The sequence below is a fragment of the Schistocerca americana genome, chromosome 8 (assembly GCF_021461395.2).
Source record: "Schistocerca americana isolate TAMUIC-IGC-003095 chromosome 8, iqSchAmer2.1, whole genome shotgun sequence".
In the NCBI taxonomy this organism is placed as follows: domain Eukaryota; kingdom Metazoa; phylum Arthropoda; class Insecta; order Orthoptera; family Acrididae; genus Schistocerca; species Schistocerca americana.
The window spans coordinates 128,186,724-128,192,727 of NC_060126.1; positions in this window are offsets into that span (position 1 = coordinate 128,186,724).

The following is a 6,004-nucleotide window of genomic DNA, read 5'->3' on the forward strand; positions in this document are numbered from 1 at the left end:
TGCTTCGACAGGGATTTCTCATGTGTCAAGTATAAGAGGGCTGCCACCATCTCATGCTTGTGGGACCTAAACAGACACCTGCACATGGCCCGGCAGCTGATAGCCACATCGTTGCTTTGTGGGGCTGCCAGTACACCCTGACTCCTGGCAGTGTGTGTGGTGGCGTTGTGTGCAGTCCAGTAGACAGCACATGGTTCGTGTTTGAAAGATTTTTACCAGTATAATTACGTGTCATAAGTGTTTGATGATGACATTCCTCGCACAATCGGAATAAAAAAAGTAAATCAATCAATGTGATTACTCCAGAATGAGATTTTCACTCTGCAGTGGAGTGTGCGCTGATACGAAACTTCCTGGTAGATTAAAACTGTGTGCCGGACCGAGACTCGAACTCGGGAGTTCGAGTCTCGGTCCGGCACACAGTTTTAATCTGCCAGGAAGTTTCAATGTGATTACTTCTTGCACGGCCTGCATCTTTCCTAACAGCAGAGAACAACGAACGAGAGAAATCCAACCGCACAAACAGATTTTTTTATAAATAAACAATATACCCTTGAATTTCCTGTTATGAGGTCCTTCCTCTCCATCGCAGAGCCACCAATTTTCCGGTAGGGGAAGGGTGGGGAGGGGGGGGGCTGGAGGGATGGGGATGTTTACCAGAGAGGTAGGACTAATTGATCGGTTTAACTAAGTAGTCAATGATATTGAGAAGAATGAGAGGGGACTATTCAAATAACTCAGAGCTGCAAGTGTACCTGTCTCAGTGAGGGGAGGGGGTGGGTTGGAGGTTTCCTGAGGGCTCAGAGGGGAGGAGAGGGAGAGGTGGGGAACAATCTGTTAAGGAACTGTCAATCAAAAGGAAGGATCATGTTAGTAAAACACTAGGCTAATGACCTGTCAGTACAACAGGTTGATCCTGAGTGCCTACTAGCCTCTGATGCAGGCAATCCACACTAACAAAATGCACAGACACGGCTCTTGGCCTACTATTTTTGAGTTGGGGTGACAACCAGTAAAACAATAGCATTTTTCATTGCAGTGAAAATTTCCCATGACATTTCAATATACTGTGTTCTGCTACAAGTGCGAGAATATTTTGTGAACACCCACATTCATAGGGAGAAATGATCATTGTAATAAAATAAGGTCATCAGAGCTTGCACAGAAAGATTGAAATGTTCGTTTTTACCATGTGCTCTTAGTGAGTGGAACGGTAGAGAAATAGTGTGAAGGAGGTTCGATGAACCATCTGTCAAGCACTTCAGTGTGAATTGGAGAGCAATTATATAGATATATATGTCGGATGTCATTTGAGGTGAATAGAGGGTTAAGGTTCTAGCAAACAATGATAGTTTACTTCTTCTTTTCTGTTTAGTGAAGAAAGTGTTCCGACTCTAAATATCGTTCAGTCGACCAAACTTCAGTCTATAGTCTTCCTTCCTTGAAGCAACAATGGAAGGATCGTTGATATTGCGCATCCCTGAGAGCGCTGTCCAAATAATCAATCTCCCTTATTTATTTCCACGCATCGGAAAAAGAGATACTGACTGGGATTCATTTCACATGTGGCGAAGTATCAGATGCTAAGGGGAACTGTTCCTACAAAAACTGTTGAATAAAGAAATAAAGACACTTAACCTAAGTCCCACTGACTGCTGTGGCTTGAATTGTTACCTTGAATAAAATAAATATCTGTCTCCAAGATCAAATCTTTTCCCAAACTGGTTCCTACGAGGTTACTGACAAAAATTTATTTAAAATAACGTTTGTCTGGGAGAGATGAACAAGTCACATAAGACACAACCCTGGGGAAACGAGATCTACATAAATGTTAATTATTTTGCCATAGGTATCTTAGGATGTAGGTAGGTGCTTAAATATACAAATATACAGTATGCTGAACTGTTTTAGATTTTTCTCATGCGTAGTATTAACGTGTCTCACATATAGGCCAACTTCTACAGCTTTTACAATTAAATTTTACTTTCATTTTCAAATCTTCTGTTAATTACTAAAAGCCCTTAAAATATGTAAACGTTTATAAATCGGAAGGGACGATGGTTAAGGTACAGCTGGAAGAGTGGTTTGAGTTTTGTACTTGACAAAACAGTTGGAGGTGTGGAAGTCCTTCCCAGTGTATGAACAGGCGCTGACAAGAGAGGTGGCAGCCTCTTTGCTGCAGGAGCTCCTCATAACACAGACGGCAGACAGCAGAAGCAGATAGCAGGGCCGTACCAGAACAAGGCTGGCCACACAGCCTGCTCATACAGATAGTGACACGGAAACACTTGTCGCATGCACTGTAACACACTCTGACTGTCTTGCGTTTACTGCAGTATACAGTCTAATATTTAAACTTCTCATGTTTCAGGTTCCTCTGGTGGACCTGTATCGTCCTGGATCGGTAAGACCCATTTTAGCTTTTTACTTTTACTTTACATTATCCATAGATATTTCTAAGTACTTTGCCTGGTCACAGGTAAAGTACATTCCTTTTGATTACATTCCTTTCATCATCAAAATTAAACGAGTATGTGGACTTACTCTGAGGCCCCAAATCCCTGACTGTACCAGATGTCAAAGAAATGATGATATGTTCCAGGATGATGTAGGCTTCAGGACTCCAGAATGTGGTTTAGGCCACTACTGGGAAGGGATATCTTCTTCACATACATTTGCAGCAATCCTTGTGTATATACAAGTGCTGTATCATATGAATTTGTCTAGTGCAGAGGGTTGTAATGAAGCTGTGTAGAGTGTAGAGGTGACTTTGTGTCCTTGATGGTCAAAGAGGAAGTGACAGCAGATATCACAGCTAACTCCTTCTTCTCCAGTATCAAACCAGAGGGCAATAAACATGATGTCACAATATGACCAACGAACCACAACTGACACTTTTGTACCCAGTAATTCAACATGTCTCTGCAGAATGCCTGGGCATTGAAACCAGGGCGCAGACATATAGTCTGGTGACCAGAGAGTATGCAAGACTATGTCTGAACATCAGTCTGATGGAAACCTATGGAAACATCTCGTATCATTAGGAATTATACGGAAAAGTCATAGACTGAACGCCTACACATCCTGTTCATAGCTACAGCCGCAGAGGCTGGTTCCAAAGGCGTGTCCAAATTCTCTGAATCTTCATGTATGTAACGTCTATATAGGCAACATTTATAAAATTATTAACAACTTTTTGTCTTTTTGGCCCCGGTTTATTTTCCAGAGAAACACAAATACGTCATACAGTTTTATTTGGAATGAAAAGCTCCTACGTGGAAATGAGCTATACAGATCTCTACCTGCCCTGTGGTCCTCCCGCCCACTGCTGGATGGAGTGTCATTGTATCTTTAAAAACAATGCTTCGTCTAACAGATAGAAGATTCTGCGAAGTCGAACTGCTACCACAACTGGAGTAGATCAGCTGGAGTTATCTCCAAGACATAGACATCTCGCTCGATGCTCTCCCAGGTGTACTTAATAGGACCAGTGTCATATGATATGAAAACTTACACAAGTGGCCTCATGTGTGGGGAGTGTTCCTCAAAGCATTCACACTTAACTGACAAAAGTAATGAATTGGACTCCTGAAACTACAAGTCAACACTGGGCGCTAAAGGTGGTGAAACAGATTTACGCACTTATAATCAAACAGTAGGTTAAGGTACTGATGGCCGGGAGAAGATGATAGTAGTGCATCAAACACCTCTTTTCATCCTGCGTACTGAACATGTGGCTTGAATGAATTTGATCACTGCCATTGGCGTGCACCAACTTATATCGTGACACGTTACTCCTGATGTGTATTTTCCAAGCTTATAAGGCAAATATTCTTCCGATCTCCAACACTTCGACCACTGTCGGCAATTCAGAGTACACTTCACACCTCTTGATAAGATAGTTGGGACTGAGCGAGGTGGTGCTGTGGTCAGACACTGGACTTGCATTTGACAATACAGAAGTTCCAGCTCCATCCCTCACAAACCTGTCTTGGGGTTTCTGTGATGTCCCTAAATAGCTTACGGTAAATTTCTAGATGATTCCCTCAGAAAGAAAGCAACCAGTTTCCTTACCTGTCCATCCCCATCCTTTCCCAATCCAGCCTTGTGCCCAACCTGCAGCACTCTTAGCATCAAGGGGACATAGAACCATAACATTTTTCTTGTGCCCACAGCAATTTCGGTGCTTGTTTTGTGCAGCGAGTGTAGGTACACATGTGGAGCGATGAATTGTCTGCCACAGGGATATGGCGATATGGCTGTTGGCAGGATGCTGTCGTCCAGCATTAAAATGGCTAATAGTCGCTGCATTATTATCCATCAATCCACAGTCACAAGCCACGACAGTTGACAATAACAAATTACAGTATAAATACAGTGTTCACATGTGGACGAAAGGCTGTAGAGGTAGTGATTTTTCTTGAATCGGTGCTGTGTCCTCACAACATTGGCTAAATGGTGACATATGTACTGATATCACAGATCCTATGCCATGTATGCTCTTCTGTTCAGTGTATCCCAACCATGGGTGCCAAGACGAGTGGTATGATTTATTTTGCTGTGTCCAGAGAGTAAGTTTGAATGGAGTGTCATTCTGTGGACCCAAGATGGCAGACAGCCCAGATATGTGACTGCTGTGAGTGCCACTGTGGTCGAGCTAGTATCGAGCATGTATGGTGGTATAATGAGTCAGCTGCAACTAGAGGAACCAGCAATGTCTTCCAGCACAATCACCAATTTTTATGAGGCGAATAAGCCTACAGCGAAGAACCGGCGGCCAAAATGTCATGGTGGCCAATGTGTCCATACCGTGGGGTGGACCTGAAGATGTTGGAGTTACTGAGCAGCTACATGGAGACGAATGTGCAGGTTCTGGGCAGAATTGTTCCTGAGGAACTCAAGAATTTGATGCACTACACTTCTGTCACCTGAATGTCACTACAGTCTGTGAGGGGCATGGCCGCTGTGTGGACACAACAACTTGGTGGAGTGGTTGGTGCCTGTTCACAGCCAGATGGACAGTGATCCCAGTTGAGGCAGAGAACCTGGCTTCGGCATATCAAGAGGAGCACTAACTGAGAACTTTTGCAGCTGACAGTTGCATGCTGGTGACTTTGTGGTTGGTACAGTGTATCGTGTGGTATACTAGCTGTACATTGGGTACATCTGATAGCAAAAGCGTTCCACTTGCAAGTCTGTGGTTGTTGTGTGACAAGGTGTGGTTGGTTATTGATTGCACATAGAAGTGTGTGTGTGTGTGCAGTGAGTGAGAGCACTTTAGTTTGTTAACTACATGATGTGAGTGTGATTAATTGTTTTGATCCTAAAATGTCAGCTTAAATTATGCTGTGAACATAACTCTCTTGTTGAGAGAGCTGCTGTGCAAATGAACCTTTACAGAGCATAATGTGTAGTTCGTTGTGGTATTATATGGTGACAGTGTTGGTAGTAAACAAATACGCAGTTTTGTGTTATGATCCTAGTTAGGTAATAGTGTGTTTTTATATTCTGTCTTTTGCTACTGAAGTTGTCTCACATATAATTACTCGTTATGTGCCAAGCATTGTAAATTTTTGTCATTGTTAGCTGTGTACGATTGTCCTAAGGTAAGGTTATTTGATGGAAGATACTTTTTATTGGTTGTTTGGAGCCCAGTGTTGGGATCTTTATAGGCTACAGAAATATCTTACTTAAGGAAACTGTATTTCTAGTCTGTTGATGTTAAACAAAATAAATTGAGTCCCACACGTACACAGCTCTCAGTCCAAACGCCACTTCATCTAAATCCTAGGCCACACATGTGACTCACTTTTTTCTTCAATAGCATGTGTCAACACAAGTAATCTGGAAGGCAAGCGTTAAAAATTCCAACCACTGTTAAGGAATGCTTCGTCAAGATATAACGCTAGCAAACAGTCCTAGAACTAGAGTGGAAGAACCTTAGGGAAACTAGTCTGAGAACAAGCTAGGCCAAAGACATTCTTCAAAATTAGGCAGAGCACTA